The sequence below is a fragment of the Panthera tigris genome, chromosome A3, assembly GCF_018350195.1.
Source record: "Panthera tigris isolate Pti1 chromosome A3, P.tigris_Pti1_mat1.1, whole genome shotgun sequence".
NCBI lineage: Eukaryota > Metazoa > Chordata > Mammalia > Carnivora > Felidae > Panthera > Panthera tigris.
Genome location: NC_056662.1, coordinates 97,127,774 through 97,149,572, shown reverse-complemented (window position 1 = coordinate 97,149,572; position 21,799 = coordinate 97,127,774).

The window sequence follows — 21,799 nt, the reverse complement described above, 5'->3', positions numbered from 1 at the left end:
TCAAGGGAGGCTTGAAAATGGTGTCTTTATTTCGGTGGGCTAGGCACTAGCTAACACATCTCATTATTAGGGAAGAAAGTTTGGATGGATATTGGGAACAACTTGTATTTTTCTGTCACAGAAACTCTCTAGGAGCTCAATTGTTTTCTAGATGCAGGGATTCTAAGTTGTAGGCTATGACAATCCAGACGAGAATTGGGGAAAGATTTAAGCAAAAGGGTTTCTGGAGGAATCCAAAGGTTGAAAGAATTGCTACTGGACAGAATTGTGTGCTTTTAAGAAAATGGGCTCAAAATTTATACCGATAATGATAACCTAGACTTAGTATAGGTATAAGTAAAAGCTTGGTAAAGAGCAATATATCTCCCTGAGGAGTTCAGTCAGTTTCAAAACAAAGTAGTTATCCAATTACCTCCCAGTAACACATTTGGTATTGGTGGGGTGTTAAATTTCACTTAATTTTTAAGATGAACCAAGAAGATGGATTGGGTTTAGGACAGGATATCAGGGATAGTGGAGTAGGTTGAGCCAAGCAGAGAAACTAAAACTAAAACATGGTTACCAGCCTCGTCTGATATTGTAGGACACATGGAAGAATGCATCTCCTTGGAATTGAAGAATACCATTCAAGACCTGAATATACATGCCTCCTAGAGTTGCCAACATTTTATTACTAACCTTTGTGATTGAGTGAATAAGTGATTGAATGAATAAATTAAACACAAATAAACACATACACACATATATAAACATTTTGAGCTGAAAGACAGAAGGAAAACTAATGAAAGTTGAGTTTCTTTTTTCTTCAGCAGCCATTGAAAATATAAATTAACACAAAACTTGCAATCTGTTGCTGACTGTATTATTTAAAAATAAGTTGATTTGTGAAAATAGATCTCATGGCATTATATCATAAGGTTCTACTTTGTTCCCATGATGCAGCAATAAGTTATTACACTAAATGTTCAAGGGAGGGTAAGTGGGGATATTAACAGAAATGTAATAAGGAATGTTTAGTCCTCACCTTATTTACCTCCCTACAATGCATAACTCTATGAAACTAACTCCTCCATCCTGCAACACTTTTCATTTTTGTTTCCAATAATGCCATCAACTTTTTTTTTTGTTACCCACAGAAACAACCCATTCTTTACACATAAAACTAAACTTCTATTTTGTTCAAATCTGTATTTTTTCCTATTTGCCAAGTATCTCTACAAGAAACCTGGGGCTTATCCTTAGCTTATTTTTCTCCATCACTTCTCATATTTAATTAGGCTTCAATTCATGTTGATTCTACTGCTTTGGTGTATGTTGGTTAGTCTTGTCTCTTTCCCTTTTCACTACCCCAATATAGTATTCTATTGATTCTATTCTTCATTTGCTTTAGCACAAAAGTCATATAACTGATATCTTTGCTTTTTTCAACAAACTACCTCTCCCCACACTTAACTGATCCTTTTCATGGTTCTAAGAGAGAGTTTAGTAAAATGTGAACTTGCTTTTTTCTCTTCCTTTTAGATCCTTCAATACTCTTCATTTCGTCTAGGATTAATTCCCCCAAGACTTTGCCTAAACTACCAAGAGTATCAATGATTAGATCTTCTCACAGTATCAGCCTTATGTTTACTATTCATCACCATCAAAACCAAAGAACAAAAGCAAAAAATAAACTATTGGGACTACACCAAAATAAAAAGCTTTTGCAGAGCAGAGGAAACTATTAACAAAACAAAAGGCAACCTGCTGAATGGCAGAAGATATTTGCAAATGACATATCTGATAAAGGGTTAATATCCAAAACATATATAAAGAACTTATATATCCCAATACCCAAAGAAACAAATAAACAAACAACAACAACAACAAAACCCCCAAAATAATCTGAATAATATACGTGCAGGGGATCGGAATAGACATTTTCCCAAAGAATATATGTATATATGATGGGATATTACTCAGCCATAAAAAAGAATTGATCTTGCCATTTGTTACAACATGGATGGATCTAGAGGGTATAATGTTAGGTGAAATAAGTCCAACAAAGAAAGACAAATACCATACGATTTCACTTAAACATGGACTCTACAAAACAAAATGAACAAACAAACAAACAAACAAAAGCAGAAGCAGACCCATAAATATAGAGAACAAACTAGTGATTGCCAGAGGAGAGAGAAGTATGGAGATGAGCAAAATGTATGAGTGATTTAGGGAGGTACAGGCTTCCCATTATGGAATTAATAAGTCATGGGAATGAAAGGTACAGCAGAGGGAATATAGCCAAGGGTATTTTAATAGCAATTTATGGTGACTAATGGTAGCTACACTTGTGGCGAGCATAGCATAACCTAGAGATTCATCAAATCACTATTTTGTACACCTGAAATTGAGATAACATTGTTTTTCAATTATACTTTAGTTAAAAAAAAAAAGAAAAATAAGTCTAATCATAGAGAATTTGGGTGGCTTAAATTAAAACAGTCAAAGGCAGCTATTAAAGTCTAGATATGGGAACATTTACTTGAAATTTCGGGGATGAGACTATGCAGGTATTAGTCATTAGTCGTGGAGGTAACAGAGACAGGACTGGGCCAAAATGTGGTAAGAATCATGGATCAGAACATTTCTTGGTGTTCTATCTTGCCTTTGCAAATCCATGGGACTTGTTCCATAGGAGAATCCATAAGAGTCCATGTGCCAGGAACAAGTGGACTAGGCAGCATGGGGTGAGAATTATTTAAAAAGGCGACACACAATGGTAGTTCTGGCATCTTATTGTAAAATGGTTCTATTACATCTTCTTAAAAAGGAGAGTCTATTACAAGTTTATCCATCTGAATTTCCAGCATAATAGGAGAAAATAAAAATTAAATCTGGGGGGAAAAAAAGGTAGGAGACCGGAAAGACTAAGATCATTTGTCAAACTAGAGGTTCTAAAAAGATAAAAATTAAGAAAAATGGATGTCAGAAGGTATAAAAAGTATAAGCAAGTTTTGTTTATTGAAACATTATTTAAAAACAGTTCCTTTGGGGAGCCTGGGTGGCTCAGTTGGTTAAGCGTCTGACCAGCTCAGGTCATGATCTCACAGCTTGTGGGTTCAAGCCCCACATCGGGCTCTGCGCTGAAAGCTCGAAGTCTGAAGCCTCCTTCTGATTCTGTATCTCCCTGTCTCTCTGCACCTCCCCTGCTCATACTCTACCTCTCTCTCTGTCTCTCAAAAATAAATAAACATTAAAAAAATTTTTTTTAAATAAAATAAAATAAAAACAGTACCTTCAAATAGTAACTTTAAGCTCTGGCTCTCTTCTTATGTCTAATCTCTCATCTTCTGATTAGAGAGTCACATCCGTTAAGTCACTTTTTTTTTTAATTTTTTTTTAATGTCTATTTATTTTTGAGACAGAGAGAGACAGAGTATGAATGGGGGAGGGTCAGAGAGAGAGGGAGACACAGAATCTGAAACAGGCTCCAGGCTCTGAGCGGTCAGCACAGAGCCCGATGCGGGACTCGAACTCATGGGCCGTGAGATCATGACCTAAGCTGAGGTCGAACGCTTAACTGACTGAGCCACCCAGGTGCCCCGAGTCACTTCTTAATAGAGTCAATATATCCCAACATATCTGAATAACTTTCCCTGATTACTTCAATCAGAAAGTCAGAGACAAGGTTCACACTCATATCGTCCTTACTTCAAATTCATTTCTCTGCTTTTTCAATCATATCATACTCTCTCTTATAACTTTCAGAAAGTTAGGAAATTGGGAATCAATGATTCCAGTACTCTGTTTAATGTACTTAAAATATTACATTTCAATTTTCTAGGTGAAAAAAAAGAGAAATGAGTGCTAGAGACTTGGTTAAAGCACATACCTAATAGTCAGTAGTTACAAAATTACTGGAAGCAACAACATGAGGGACTTTATGTTTTATCCTCCCTCTTCCTTTCCTCCTTTTAACTTCTATTATTTCTTTATACAAAGCCCTGTGCCAAAACTGATGTGTATAGCCATGGAGTGATGCCTCATACATTCTCCATAAATCTAGTTCTTCCATTCCCAGACACTTAGAACTTTTGGACTTTTTGCATATTTTGTAGATCTTCCTTCCCACCAGCAAATTCTCTATTTGTAAACCTTTGTCTGCTCTCATTAGACTTCTCCCACCCTCCCCCACTACCACACATTACAGCTCACCCTGTTCTGAGCTCTGAGGTTGTGTAAGTGGCTATACTTTATCTGAAAAAAACAATACAATCCCATGTGTTAGATGCTAATTTATTATTATTATGCTTTATATATGATGGATTTGCATATTAACAAGGTCCACTAAGATAATGACATTAAAATAAAAGGTATCATATCAAAGGAGAGAAAGTCAGAGTACATTCTATGTCATTTCCTCAGAAGAATCACTTTACAAAAGACAAATATTCTCCCACTCCAAAAATAAGTCAAAATGAATAAAAATTAACACAGTAAGTAAACTTTTAAGCAAAGGATGGTTTTTCCAGGGGTTCCTTTTTCTCCTTTTTCCCATCTATTTCCCCCTCATTTAATTCCATACTTGTCCTACTTCATTCTCCCCAGCTCCATTTTTTCTGAATCATTGCCTCTGACTCTTGTTATTTATTCATTTATTTATTTATTCAAGCATTGACAATTCTGAGACTTTCCTGGCTTAGCGATCTACAGATCATTCATCAGCATGTGAATGTCTTCCCAACAGTGACCTTGGCATTCCCAGAACAACATTATCTTTCCCCTGGTCCATCAGGTCAGGGTCCATGTTACAGAGCAATTCTAAATCTGGGGAGAAACTTATTTTAAAGGTTACATAATCTCTAAAGAGATTTAATTTTTGTAAATGTGCTTGTATTATTAGGAAAATAAAAATAAACACTGAGCAAAAGTTTAAGAAAACAGAAGGTGGTAGTAAGCCATTCTTTATTCTTTGATGGCAAGATAAGGTCTACTGGTCAATTTAGACAAATATATATATATATATATATATATATATATATTTTTTTTTTTTTTTTCCCTGAAATATGTTGCTTATAGTGAAGCAATCAACAACAACCTTATGATCTGGGCACTTGAGTTGTGATATACAATATACGCCCCTTTGCTAATATTATTTTCTGAGATTGCAAAGTTTTTTTTTTTCTTATGAATTCCTTTAGCTAATCACCAAAACTACATCCTCAGAGAAGCCTTCCCTGATCTCTGAAATATTGGGTAGAAATGTTACTGTCTGTGGGCACAGAACCCCTAGTTTTAAGCCTCATTCTAACAATATTAGCTTCATTAACTTGCCAATTTTATTTATCTGACACAAATTTTCATAAGATATCTAATGTAATGGTATTTCTCTTGCAGGGTCATTTAAAAAACTACAAACCCTAGATTTAAAATATTTAGCATATAGGAAATACTTAATAAGTGGTAATCTTCTTATTACTATTTAGTTTTCACACTTAATAATAGTTTTATTCCATTTTTATAATAATTATTTAGCCCCTTATTAGAGCCCTTTCTTCCCATGTTTGTGTATTAATCCGGGATCACTACAAATGGAGGAAAGAAGGATTAATGTACTAATAAGGCTTGGGAGGTACAATCCCAGACTGACAAAGTGAGGGAAAACAGGGAGTGGAGCAGTAGAAGACATCGTGCATTGCAATGAATGCAAGGTAATTCCTTACTATCCTCGTACCATTTCAAATGGAGCACTGATGAGCTAAAGCAGTTATATCACCCCACAGAACTTAGGATGGGTTGAGAAAAGTATCCTTTGAAGTAGTCCTCTACAGTAAGGGAGATTTATGTACCTGGATCCTTCCTGCCTCCTTTTTCATTGGTCTAGTCACTACGCAGGGAGATAACACCTCCCCTTCCTGAGTTGAATCATTTGACTCTTCAGTGGACATTGTAGAAAGGGGTCTCACCACCACCACCCCCCACATGGTGTGTTGTCTTATGTAAATCTGAAAGAGAAGGGTCAACTTGGTGAAAGTGTGTACCAACAGAGAAAGAAAACAGGATGTGGTTGGAATCTGGGAAGGCACCCTAGGTGTATATACCAACACACTAGTTCTCCCGTCACACTGGACAATACTTGAGGACAAACACTTTGCTCTGTTTTTTTTTTCTATATTTTCTATATTTGTACTATTTTATTTGTATATTTGTACTTGGTATAGTGGCTGGCATTGAATGTCTGCTTGTAATGTAAGTAAACAAAACAATCAAAGAATACACACATAAGAGACATCATAGTACCAAAATAAAGAGTCTGTTACTTCATTCCTTGGAAGATATGTTAAAATAATTACTCAATGAATGATATATACAACATTAGTTGATTGAATTAGATTGCTGATTCAAATTATCACTTTTTAACCAATTAATTGCAATGAGTGAATCACTTATTTGCTGTAGAGATTACCAAAATCACAGAGAAGAAAGAATAAAAACAAGGCAATCTGAAATATTTATACATCTATTACTTTTTGGCTTCTGCAAAAAGAATTGTTTCTCTTCCCTTTGCATGTCTTTCTCCATTTGTGACTTCCTAAAATGTTCTTAGAGCTTTTTGCTCCTTTCTTTTACATTTACTGTCACACTGTTTTCATCATAGAAGCCTGAGAAAGAACCAAAACATGATATAAAATACACATCTTTGAGCTCTGGATATATTCCCTTCATTGTTTGCATGTCTATAAAATGTTTTGTTTTTCTGTTTTCTTCTGCATGTTCATGTGTGTATGCCAGAAATCAATTAAAAAAACAATGACAATAACTTAAAAAAAAACAGCCTAAATATCACAATGATTCTTTTTTAAGGAAAAATACTTGTGTTCTACAGGGTAGCATGGAAAACATCTAAATTACAGTTGGAGGGAGCCCTTAGGAACAATATTTCAAATATTATTCAGTACTCACTGGCACAGAAAAGTGAAGACTATATTTGCATAACATGTAGATGGACAACTTAATTAAAATGAAATATCTACTTCAAGAAAAATGTATCAGTACTTTTTGAGTCCAGCATATGCACGACCAGCAGGATCCTTTGGAAAGATCTTTGTCAGGTTGGCAATCATGCAGCACATAAGCCACCACTTGCTGCCCCCAGCCTGAGCTCCATAGGGCAACACAACGACTGGTCATTGATCTATGTTCTATAGTGAACTTTGGAAGTAGCAATCCTAATGCCATTCTTTGATTCTGGTGGCTTAGTCCCCCTTTTGCTCCCTCTCAACAGGGCTTGTACTGAGATTAATGTCTTATTTGTTATTGGTCATAAAGATTTGAGTAAGGATTTAAGTAGCTCAATGCAACATTTTAAAATTCTGACTTTACTTAACATGTTGTTTACAAGAAATACCAGCTTTGAATATGGAAAGAAATGCACCAACTCAAAGTCTTCTGCCACACAGTTAAATTTTCCAGAAGCAAAAGTGTGGTCCAGCATTTCCCAAATTGCAAACATATATTGTACCATGAAATTTTGTTAGAACTTTCTTTTAGGAAATGGTATTTTTTAATGGTAAAGTGAGTTTTGGTAACCTGCATACTGTCTCTCCCATTCTTCCTTCCCACCACTACACAGTCATTCATAGCATTTATGTATAAATTAAAGCCTCATACAAAATCTCCTGAAAAGATACCTGTTTTGTGTTTTTTATTTCAGTGCTATGGAAACGACTGAGTTCAAAGAAACCTTGAATCAGAGAATATCTATACATAGAAACTGGGAGAGTGGTGTTCTACAAAACTCACTTAGGAGACACTAGAGGTTAGATCAAGTCACATGGAGAAGTAGTAACTAGTCTTCTATTCTTCAAGTCTTTTCTCAAACACACTGTCCAGAAGCCACCCCAAATTTCTCATGTTTCTGTATCTGTAAAATATTCAACTTCTGTTAAACTGCCATCATAGTCTGCCTTGCCTATAGTCATTCATTGACACTTTAATAGCACTTATTATTTAGTATTAGTGACTTTACACAGAATTTAATCTGATTTTCATAACAGTCCTTCAAGGTGGGTATTAACATTTTACTTACAGATGATGGCACTACAGTTTAAGTAGTTAAAAAGAAATCCCTCAGTTCATTTGAGTGATCTCATTTTCCCCTCATTACACTATACTGCCTCCTTTATGTATCTTCTTTAAATTTACTGTGAGCTTCTACTGGGCAAATTGTTTCCAATGATTTAATTTCAACCCCTTTCCAACAAGCTGCAAGCACTGCCTTGATAATCTCCTAGATTTTTTTCTCTACCTGTATATATGTTTATGTGTACAAATTTATTATAGACAAATTTAGAGATTACCAAAAAACAATTGCTTAGTAATGACAAAGAACTGAGAAATATTATCTAAAGTATGGACTTTTTAGTCCTACCATGGCAATTGTACATTTACCTAGGTTGTGGGTACATCAGTAGAAAAAGCTCAAATGACCTAAAAATAGTACAGTAAAATATAAGAAGAGTCATTCAACAGTCTCTTAAACAAATGGTGTTGGGAAAACTGGACAGCAACATGCAAAAAAACTGAAACTGGACCACTTCCTTACACCATATACAAACATAAGCTCAGAATGGATTAAAAACCTAAATGTGAGACCTGAAACCATAAAAATCTTAGAAGAGAGCGCAAGAAGTAATTTCTCTGACATCAGCTCTAGCAACATTTTTCTAGATATGTCTCTCAAAGCAAGGGAAACAAAAGCAAAAATAAGCCATTGGCACTATACCAAAATAAAAAGCTCTGCACAGCAAAAGAAACAAAGCTAAAGGAGAACCTACTAAATGGAAGAAGATATTTGTAAATGATGTATCTGATAAAGAGTTAGTATCCAAAATATGTGAATAACTTATGCAACTCAACACCAAAAATAATAATCCAATTAAAAATGAGAAGACATGAACAGACATTTCCAAAGAAAACATACAGATAGCTAACAGATAAAGATGCTCAACATCACTAATCTTCAGAGAAATACAAATCAAAACCACAATGAGATATCACCTCACATCTGTCAGAATGGCTAAAATGAACAACAGAAAAAACAACAAATGTTGGTGAGAATGTGGAGAAAAGAAACACTCATACACTGTTGGTAGGAACACAAGTGATGCAGCCACCGTGGAAAACAATTATCATATGGTCCGGTAATTCCACTACTGGAATTACCCAAAGAATATAAAAACACTAATACAAAAAGATATATGCACCCTTATGTTTATCGCAGCATTACTTACCATAGCCAATTGTGGAAGCAATGTAAGTGCCCATTTCAGAAGAACGGATAAAGAAGTGGCATATATATATATATATATATATATATATATATACACACACACACACACACACACACAATACATATATATATATATATATATATATATATATATATACACACACACACACAATGGAATATTACTCAGCCCAAAAAAAAAGAAAGGAAAGAAAAGAAAAGAAAAGAGAAAAGAAATCTTGCCATTTGCAACAACATGGCTGGGTCTAGAGGGTATTATGCTAAGTGAAATGAGAAAGACAAATACCATATGATTTCATTCATTAGTAAAATTTAAGAAATGAAAGGAACAAAGAAAAAAAACAGACAAACAAGCAAAAAAAAAAAACCCAACAGACTCTTAATTATAGAGAACAAACTGATGGTTATAAGAGAGGAGGCTGGTAGGAGATGGGTGAACTAGGTGAAGGGCATTAAAAGCACACATCATGATGAGCACTGAGTAATGTACAGAATTGTTGAATCATGATATTATACACCTGCAACTAATATAACAATGTAGGTTAATTATACTAGAATTAAAATAAAAAAATAAACTGCCAAAAAAAAGTCATCCATATGCATTGATCAGATATTTTGAACTTTGTTATAGATTCTAATTTCTTACTTTTTTACTCTTTTTCTTCCTAAGTTTTTGATCCTAACAGTAGTCATAATTTAACCATGACAATGTCTAAAATAAAGACAGCCAACAATATTTGATACAATGTATACCATGTACCTGGCAACCAAATTTCCATACTTTACACAAATATCATTCCCTAGAAACACCAAAGTCACTTATATAATGACACGTATATAATTTTATCAATTCAATTTCCCAGATTTGGTGAACAGAGTGGAGTAGCTTACATAGCAGTGAGTATGTCCTCATCCTTCTCCAGCTTCCCATGACTTCTTAGACTACCTGATCTCTTCACACCCACCCAATCTGCTATTTGGAGCAAAATATTTTCTCTGAATCTGTATTAAAAATGTCCAGTAAGGTGTTAACCCAAGCTTTCTTCATAGAGCCTTTTGAATTGTAATTGAGGAATTGGAGGTTTATAACATAAATCACAAATTTTTAAGAGCAAAATTTAGATAGCATAATAAGAAGAGCACAGAATACTTCAAAGGAATGTTCATCCTAAGAATCCTTCAGAACATGGCCCATGAACTTACATTTCATTCATTATTATTATTTGGAGAAAGTGGCGGTGACATGCACTAGAGCTCAGATGTGAGTCTTTCATCTAGGGCTGTACTTTGCTAGATAAATGAAATACTGGTCAAGTGAGAACTTGAGGCCTAACCCAAGATACATATGCTGGTCAGCAGAGTTAGAAGAGGAGATTTTGACAAGAGGAATTTTTTGGAGGAAAAAAAGTTATTACAGCTGGGGAAGGAGGGAAGTAACAAGGGAAATGAAATTGAGATGTCAAAGCTAACTTCCCTCACCTAATACGAGTGTTTAACATTTTTGGTTAAACTGTCACCCCATTTAGTTGCAAAGCATGCCCAGAGAGCATGTCTTAAAGTGGATTAACATGAAGTGAAATCCTAACTCTGAATATACTGTATCCAGAATGGTTGGTTGAGAGCAGAAATAGTAATATAAAGGTCTTTATTAGCAGAGTTGAATTAATGGATTGCTGAAATGGGAAATAGTAACATAGAATTATGAAAAGATAGTTCCTAGAACACCTATGTGACTGACTGATTTTTTTAAATGTTTCATTTGTATCTTAACTATTTAGAAAAAGTGGCAGCGTTTCCCTGCCACACATCAGTTTCAAAAGCTGGTGCTACACATATAAAACAACTTCCCTTGAAGGGTTTCCTTAGATACACTGTCAACATTAGTGTAAGCTCTGAAAATAAGCCATTGAGTGGAAATCGCTTGCTGCCTAAATTATTCCTTGCTGCTGAAACTGGAATCATACCGATGCCTGAGAAAAAATACAGCTCTTAGAAATAGCTAGACCCAAGCACAAGGCTACTTCTACATACAGAGACACTACTGAACCAATTGTTCTAAATATCCAGATGATTTGGTCTTATGGTATCCTAATACAAATTATCTTGATCTGGAGAGAGAAAAACAAAGAGTGACTGAGGTACATATGTGCATTTTCCAAAACGTATTGTGCCTTCAAAGTCTATTGCCATATCAACCAAAATGAGCTTAGTATTATACAAAAAAACCCCCACAATTTTTAGGAGGAACTATGCTATCAATACTTCACATTTGTGATGCTAGCTTATTCGCCCATCATTTTAAAATCTGTAACCCACATTAGACACATCATAAATCCTTACACTAAGACTAAAATGCAGCAAGAGAGAAAATTATGATTATTTTAGCTTTTTTAAAGCCTCTCATCTGTCAGCAATGGATCACGGGTGTCCAAAAGTGATGATATCAGATGGGGCCAGAGAAGGAATGGGATATTCTAACAAGAAGTCATATTAAAATTGAACTCACTGAGTGGGTTAGCAGTATGTAACCATCAAATACCAGAAATCCAAGTAGAGTATCTCTGAACCAAAATAGCTGAATAAGCTAATAAAGTATCAATATTGAGTAATGTCCCTTCATCTTGTGGGAAGAGCTGTCTCATAGATGTATGCAGATATGGTTAAGCAAATGAAGGAAAACGTTCACAGGGAAGAGAAGAAATCCATAGGGAGCAGTGGACATGGTTGACACCTCAGTCCTATGGAAAGTCTTCATAATTCTAATATGAACCATGGGTGCTGGGTAAATAAACCGAGGTAGACTTATCCTATCACTTATTTGTTATTAAACACACACACACACACACACACACACACACACAAAACTTTGTTATTTATTCTATACTTTTGAACTGAACTGTCTCAAGTTATGTCAGTATCATGCCAGTTGATTCCAGCAGGGTCTAGTTACATTTATTCCAGAATGTTCTAGCTACATTTAATTTCCAATTATTTCTCATGTGTGTCATACTCTTTCAAGGTTTTCTAACTTTGACTGGGTTTTTCCTTTTGCCTAAAACTATCTTACTCATTCTCTTTGAAACAATTTTATATTACGTGTACGAAGTCTTTCAAATAAAAAACTTAAAATTTTCCTCTTTTGTAATGCCTGCATTGATTATTTTTTCCATCTCAAAAAGATTTGTTCATATGTTTTTTAGACTACTTATCCAACTTTGCTTAAAAATCTATTTTGCATATGTGCATCTTCTAATAAATATGTTATAGCTTCTAGGATAGGGATTTTGTTTGTTTGTGTTTTTTTTTTTTATCTTTGTGTCCTCAGAGCTCAGAATTGAGCCAAATACATTATATGTATTTAACAAATGTATATTGAATAAACATAAGAACACATTAATCTCACTTCCAGTCCAAATTTTGTATGACTGTTAGAGGCATTCTCTATCATTTTCTCTATTGCAAACTCCAGAAATATGAAAGGTCAGGTTGCATAGTAGAAGGTAAAATGTATAGGTAGATAACCTGAATGAGTTCTGATTGAAAGGTTAATTATCACATGCTATACAGCCCTAAGAAAATCACCATCTTTCTAGTCTTAGAGGGAGGTGGGCCTTTTAGAACCTCTCCAACTATAAAAGTTTATGTTATTTTGAGTATGTGACCCACTTGACTTGGGACACAATTTTAAACTCACAAACAATGAACCTGTCAGTATATTAATGAATACATATTTTGTATATCTTTTAGATAAACTCATAATGTATAAACTACTTAACTAAATGCCATGGAAAGTACTCTAGTTTGTATTCGTGGAAATCAAGAGATGTCATTAGGTAAGAGAATTGTTAGCTTTTATTTGTTAGCAACAAAATTTAAGTGATACCATCCTGACATGGAATAGAATGAGACTTTATACTACTGTTGTCAATGAGAATGTTAAAGCTATATTTTAAAAAAAGGAGAAAACAAAATGCTGTTCTATGCATACCAAAGAACACGTACCTACACATACACGTGGACATAGGATTCTTAGCTTATGCATCATGAAGGACAGAATGCTCATTAATAGGTAGACAGAAGGCTTAACTAATCATCAAGATATTAATTACACACTGACTTAGCAAATAATTTCCTCCTGGGGCCACTTTTTCATAAACAGGCAGAATGAGAATGGTAGCCAAAATTATCTTTCAATTCCCTCCCAACTTACACATTTAATTGTTGCATGTTTTCTGAAATTAAACAAAATAAAACCAAACACAAAGTAAAAATACGTGAATTCTTGGTTGTGTCATTAATGTGTACCTTCAATTAGATGGAAAGTGTGGAGACATTCCTTAGCAGATGAGGATCTCAGAACATGCTTACTTTGCTAGTTCCAGTTCTTTCTAGCATTAATAGAGGATGAAGCAAATGCCATTACCATACATTATTTGGCCTCAGAGAAATAAGTATTTGGGTTTTTCCCCAGAACTCTAAAAAGTCATGACCATATCCTTGACAAATGATCAATGTAGTCAAGGAAGACTGAATCTCCAAATTACAGAATTCAGTTATGAATAATCCAAACATTTCTCACTTGCAGTTCTAAACATACTCCATTATTTACAGCCATCTACCCTGCCATGCCAGTGAAAAAAGAAACATGTCTGTCACTATAGGAAATAACTATGTTGACAATGTCCAAATTCAGACTTTCACCAATATCAGAGGGCATGTTGCATAATCAATAGAATAAAGGGATACTATGTGGGATTGCCTCCAGGAAAACAACTTTTAAAGAATTGAGTAGTTTTCCAAAGAGTTTCTGAATTGGCCACATGGTCTGAACAACCACAGAACACTATTTCATCTACCCTCATTTTTTGTATCCTTGTTTTGTCTACGGATTCTGGCACAGTCTATTTTCAACCTGGATCCCAAACTGTAATAGCTCCAACTATCTGCTTTACTTTGTCATTATTTGAGTTTTGTTCTAACACATTTCTAAACTCTACTTTCAGCAAAAGTTTAAATCCCCCTTGAATTAAAGAATGGATCCCACAGTACTTGCACACACATGCATTCGCTCTTTGCTCTCGCACTTGCTTTCTCACTGACCACTTACTCCTGTCCTATCTGGCCTGCCCAGGATGCACCTTGCCATCTCCCCACAGCCACCAGTTGACAGCCCACAGTGGAGCAAGCTTGGCCTGGATGTGCACCTGCAGCAGGGGTGCCCTGACAGAGCAGGGTACTTTGGCTACCTGGCTGCCTTTGTCATGTGGGAGGAGTCAACATGGCAGAGAAGTAGGGGAACTCAAAGTTCCCTCATCCCTCAAACATAGCAGTGTTGAGGCCAGAAGACTTGGAATTCTAGGAATCTGGGCTATACAGAAACCTCTCCAGGGGACTGTGTGGACAACTTGGCAGGTGATAGGTCCTGAATGTGAACTGGGATAGATAAAATGGGCCTCATAGGCACCGAGGGGAGGGATCCCCTTCTGTGGAGAGACAAAAGGAAGAGAAAGAGAGGTTGTGGCAGTGTAGAATTGTATTTGGACAAGAGAAAAAACACACACTGGGGAACAGAAAAAATGGAGAAAGAACCAATTTCTACTGTGGGACTTTCCCTGGGCTGGGGCCAGCCACCCTGTGCATGCGCCTGGGGAGGTGGAGAACCAACCCAGGCTTGGTAGCCAGCTCAGGGGCACAGTCAGAGAGAATAGTCTCCTTCCTTGAGTGTTGTGGGAAGAAGACAAATAGCCACTCCAAGGGCAAAAGGCCCTGCAGGCACCCACCAGCCAGAGGCCCTTTGTTAGCTGTCTGGGTGCAGTGGCACTACCCAGAACTGGGGTGCACAGAGATGGATCCTTTAAGACATCCGGGTTTCAATCCCAGCCAAGTGCCTGGGAGGTGTGGGAGACTGTGGAATGGGGCAAACCGGCACGCATGTCACTGTGAAGACAGTCTGAACAGAATTGGTTTGGGACACCTGGGGAGGAGAGACTGGGATGTCACCATTTTTCTCCCTATCACTAACAAGGTGGGGTTTCGGAGAATGGACAAGGGGCCCACCGTGGAAGTGAAACCAGCCTACACCAAACCACGCCCCTCCGTGCCTGGTAACTGCATATCTAACAGAGCAAGATTGACACTGACTGAACCAGACAGCCCCTCCTCCAGACCAGCTCAGCCACAGGTTCCAAGGCACCATCAGATATATGTTCAACGCTTTTGCATTTTCTGATTTTAAACTAAAGGCTGTAACAAGAGATGAAGAAGGGCATTATATCATAATTACGGGGTCTATCCATGAAGAAGAGCTAACAATTATAAATGGTTATGCCCCCAACTTGGGGAAACCCAAATATATAACTCAATCATAAACATAAGCAATCTTATTGATAAGAATATGGTATTTTCAGGGGACTTTAGCACTCCACTTACAGCAATCGACAGATTATCAGAAAATCAATAAAGAAACAATGGCTTTGAATAATACTCTGGACCAGATGGACTTCACAGATATATTCAGAACTTTTCATCCTAAAGCAGCAGAATACACATTCTTCTCTAGTGCACATGGAACATTCTCCAAGACAGATCACATACTGGATCACAAAACAGCTCTCAATAAATATAAAAGAACTAAAATCATACCATGTATATTTTTCAGATTACAATGTTATGAAACTTGAAATCAACCACAAAAAAATTGGAAAGCCTCCAAATGCATGGAGGTTAAAAAACATCCTAATAAAGAATGAATGGCTCAAGCAAGCAATTAAGAAGAAATTAAAAAAAAATATATGGAAGCAAATGAAAATGAAGACAGTCCAAACACTTTGGGATGCAGCAAAAGCAGTCCTAAGAGGAAAATACATTGCAATCCAGGTCTATCTCAAGAAACAAGAAAAATCCCAAATATAAAACCTAACCACACAACTAAAGGAACTGAAGCAGAACAGCAAAGAAACTCCAAAGATAGCAGAATAAGAGAAATAATAAAGAGTAGAGCAGAACTAAACAATATATAATCCCACCCAAAAAAGAACAGTATAACAGATTAATGAATCCAAGAGCTGTTTTTTTTAAATAAACAAAATAAATAACCCCTACCCAGACTTATTAAAAATAAAAATGGGAGAGGACCCAAATAGATAAAATCACAAATGAAAGGGGACAGATCACAACCAACACCATACAAATACAATTATTAGAGAATACTATGAAAAATCATATGCTAACAAACTGGACAATCTGGAAGAAATGAACAAATTCCTAGACATCTACAAAGACTCAAACACTACAAAGACTCCAACAGGAAGAAATAAAAAATTTGAACACACCAATAACCAGCAAAGAAATGGAATCAGTTGTCAAAAATCTCTCAACAAATAAGGATTCTGGGCCACATGGCTTCCCGGGGGAATTTTACCAGACATTTAAAGCAGAGTTAATACCTATCCTTCTAAAGCTATTCCAAAAAAATAGAAACAGAAGGAAAGCTTCTGGACTCATACAATGAAGCCACAAAGGAGAATTACAGGCCAGTATCCTTGATGAACATGATTGCAAAAATTCTGAATGAGATACTAGAAAATCAAATTCAACAGCATATAAAAAGAATTACTAACCATGATCAAGTGGGATTCATTCCTGGGCTGCAGGCCTGGTTCAATACTTGCTAATTAATCAATATGATACATCACATTAATAAAAGAAAGCATAAGAAACATATAATCCTGTCAATTGATGCAGAAAAAGTATTTGACAAAAATCAGCATCCTTTCTTAATAAAAACCCTGAAGAAAGTTGGGATAGAAGGAAGATATCTTAACTTCATAAAAGCCATAAATGAAAAGCCCACAGCTAATAACATTCTCAATGGGGAAAAATTGAGAGCTTTCCCCCTGACATCAGGAACACGACAGGGATGTCTACTCTCACCGCTGTTGTTTAACATAGTATTAGAAGTCTTAGCCTCAGCAATCAGATAACAAAATGAAATAAAAGGCATCCAAATTGGCAAAGAAGAAGTCAAACTTTCACTTTTTGCAGAAGACATGATATTGTACATGGAAAGCCCAAAAGACTCCACCAAAAAGCTGCTAGAACTGATACATGAATTCAGCAAAGTCACAGGATAAAAAATCAATGTTCAGAAATTGGTTGCACTCTTATACACCAATAAGGAAGCAACAGAAAGAGAAATCAAGAAATCAATCCCAAGTACAATTGCACCGAAATCCATAAAACACCAAGGAATAAAACTAACCAAAGATGTAAAAGTATGCTGAAACTATAGAAAACTTATGAAAGAAATTGAAGAAGACACAAAGAAATGGAAAAAACATTCCATACTCATTGATTGGAAGAACAAATATTGTTAAAATGTCAATACTACCCAAAGCAATCTACACATTCGATGGGATCCCAATGATAATTGTGCTGGCATTCTTTTCAAAGCTTATTACATCATATTCCTAACTGAATATTTCATAAACCTTTTTGTCTGTTTCCCTCTCCTAATACACAGACATACACTGACTCATCTTCCACATAGTGGTCAGCACAAGTTTTTCAAGTCAGGTTAACACATCTGCTTGGGACTGTCTTTTCCCTCTTTGTCTACTGCCATTGCTTAGATCTTACATTAAATTTCCTTCCTTGGTACACCTGGGTGGCTCCGTTGTTCATGTCCAACTCTTGATTTTGGCTCAGATAGATCTCACAATTTGTGAGATCGAGTCCTGCATCAGGCTCTGTGCTGACAGCATGGAGCCTGCTTGGAATTCTCTCTTGCCCCCCTCTCTTTGTCCCTCCCCTGCTTGCACATTCACATTTACTCTCTCTCTCAAAATAAATAAATAAACTTAAAAAATAAATCTATTTCTTTCCTCAGAGTCATTCCTTGACTCTCAAATCAATGCTAACTATTCTTCATAATCCTTTCATGTTAGCATATAGTTTCTTCCAGAGTACTCATCCCAATTTTTGTCATATCTTTCTTTCACAAAGTACTTACCATAATTGGTACCTATTCATTTCTTGACTTGCTTCTCTTGTATTGCGAGGTCCTTGACCAAAGGGCACCTAGATGTTTGAGGTGATCAGTATCTATCTTTGTCAGGAGTAGGTATGCACTACTATAGGATTAACTAATGATTGACGATTGTTTTATTCTATATTGTCACCAAAGAATGTTTCAAATATCAGGAAATAGGTATATAAAACATACTATGATTATTCAGGGAAAAGATGACACACATTTAATGTTTTGAAAGTTAACCACTTGTAGTAGATTGATTGTAAACTACCGTTGGGGTTGATTTCAAGGAGCTAAGATCCTGAGGACTGCATTCCTGGGCATGTAGGACTCCTTTACAGGGGTCGTAGGTAGACATGTGTAGCCAAAAAGAAACAACATATATTCCCTCAACAATCACATTCAGAAACGTATTAGAGAGGAGAGTGGGCTGGGATGAGGGGTGCTGGAAGGAGGTAGTGACTGCACCTCCCTCAGAAAATGTTGGATTTGGAGCTTGTGTATGTACCTTGTATTAGAGTGTTAAGATGTACTGAATTAATGACAGGTAAATCTTTACTTGAAAGAAGGAGATGGGCACCAGAAAAGAAGACATTTGTCAACTGCCACCTGAAATGATCTTCAGCAACAAGAAAAGTTTAAGGGCACTGAACACATGACAGGGGGCTATCACCACTATTTAAGAAAGAACAGGTGATTAAAACCCAGCTTTCCACCCTTTACAACAGAGAAATCTCAATTAAAGGAGACTAATATTGTTTCCATCCACCAACTTTTATAGGCAAAAAGTTATGAGGGAAATAAAACACTTTCAACCACATTTTGCATGACAGAAGTTAAAAAGACAGAATCTTCCATAACCTGCTTTGCCTCTTGGGTAAATATGCAGACATAATTTACCTTGCAACACAACTGTGACATCCCATTATTGGCTAGGTAACTAGAAATCTCCTCAATATTAATAAGTTACTTGCTCCAGTGGCACCAACATCATCATTATATCCCTATCCCAAATACCCAAATGCATTGTGAATGACAGAATTTTTAACTCGTATTCATGTTAGATACAGTTTATGGCATTTTAGTCATTGAAAACATTAAACTGTATATTCTTTTCCCGTTAAACACCAACAACCCATCAAAAAAACAGCGGTGGTATTTTTAAAAGAGTGAATGGTAGGACACATGAGCACAGTTCTGCTCATTACCTGCTTTTCAGTCAGTTTCCCTGACTCTTGGTTTTCTGTTATTAATTTTTATTGTGGAAGAAAAGTTTTTCCTGCGTTTCTCAAAAGCAAAGAGGGAAGGTCTATTTGTCGATATTTTTGTATATTCAAGGCAAATACTGGACCCTTGATACAAGTCCCCAGATCACAGCATCATTTCTCAGTGATCAATCCTTTTAGCCAGGACACTGAGTGGAAGTGTGAGATACCATTATTACAGGCAGCTAAACATTTGGGCTTTAAAGAAAGTTATAATTTATAACAAAAGAGGCATAAATTGGAATTGATTTCATTAGAGGAACTTAACACCCGCAAAATAATGATACTACTTTTTCTTTAGGGACACTATTGCATTACAGTTTTGCTTCACTAAATTAAAAATGCTATCAAGTTGCTAGTAAATTCTGAAGTTTGCTACTGAGCAAACTCTAAAGGCCATTTAGAGGCCAGGAGCTCATATATACCAATAGAAACAAATTAGACACAAAGTTTAAAAGTCATCTTTCATTACAGGAAACTTTGAAAGTACATCAACATTTTACCATTTTTGTTGTTGTTGTTAATACTCCATTTTAATGACTCAGCAGATGATTTCACTGATGTTTAGCGGCTGAAGAAGGTATACTTAATGATGCTGAGTATTTGAGAGTTCAAGAATATTTGGACTGTGGACCACTCTACAATGATTAGAGTGATTCCAAATGAGTTATCCTATGCCTGTTTTCTAAATGAGTGCTTAAAGTGGCCTGTAAATAATTCCAGTGGAATGTTTTTAAGAACTGGTCAATGGCCAGACACTTTTTATTTCCTGGGAAGTTCAGAGTTAATGCTCCAGATGTTAAAAGCTTGTAAGTGGGGTGCAGATGAGGGCAGATATTAAACCGAAATGACTAACTGAATCATCTTTGGAAGAAATGCTCTGTCCTGCTTATATGTTTTAACTGCCTGCAATCAATCAAAATGTCACAAGCATTAAGGGTTACCAGAGCACGGATTGAACAATGCAGAAGGATTATAAGGGACTAAAAAAAAAAAAATCAGGCTGTGAGAAGAGTTCCTGTCCCAGAAGTTACCACCTGCAAGCCAAACACCACAAGGAAATGTGGATGCCTGAGGATAGTTGCTTCCACCTGTTGCAGAGACAGCGTTTAGTGCCTGCCTACTTCTCAGACTACATTTTGAGAATCAAGTCCCAGAGACAAGTGTCACCCTGTCTTTAATTTAAGCCCTACCTCAACAGTCCTCATTACTTGCTCATCAGCCTTTCCTGAATGATAGTAATTATGACCCAAGATAAGCAAATCCCTTCAGGGAAAATCCCACTACCACTTTAAGGAATGTATTCCTGCCCAGTTGCCCCCAAGAGAATACTGACTTTAGAGCACAGCAGTGCAAACTAAGGTTACTCTAATTCCACCTTGTCAGATAATTCCAGTAACTGATTCAGTTACATATTGGCATTAGTTAATTGCTTTTTCTCATTTAAGTTATGGTTCTCCTGGATTTTGGTGTGAAGGTATTTCCTCTTGTATATGGATATTTTTCCCCTATTATGAAGGAATTCTGAGCCTTACTTAAATCTTTAACTGTAAGTTTAACACATAGGTTCTGGCCTACATCTGTGGGCTATGGTTCCAACGACAATTTAATTTTCGGAGCCATTGCTGTGCTATGTTTTTGTGCTTGATTCATCAAGCTTGATTGTATTTGTGCTTGGCGGTGCTAGGGGCTCCCACTAGTCCCTGATCTTCCTGCCTGAGGGAGCAGATGTAGTTTCTCTAGGCTGGGCCACCTGCTACCCTGAGAAACAGGGAAAGAATCTCCAGCCTACAGAAACAAAGGGGCTACCTAGTCCTGGCTGCTCTTTGTTGCAGGATCCTGCTTATTGTCACATGTCTGTTAATGTTGAAGAGGGGAATTAGGAGCTCAGAGGAAAAAGATCTCCCAGCCCGCCACATGTTAATGGTGTAATACACCCCGCCTGTGGGGGAAGGAGAGCACATCTGGGGCTGGCTGCTGTTGTGTCATCCCCCTGCTGCTGATGCCTGGCTGCCTGCTGTCTCTATGTAGGGGAGGGGAGTGTCAGATCCAGGTAGAGAGGAAGGGTGAAAGGAGAGAATTATCTTCACCATTTGTCAGTGGGGCTTGATGTAGTAGTTGGGGTATCTCTGAACAGGTGGGCACTAAAATTCCAGTCTAATGAGTTTAAAGAAAATGGTGGGGAGAAATCACTGTCTTTTTTTTTCTTTC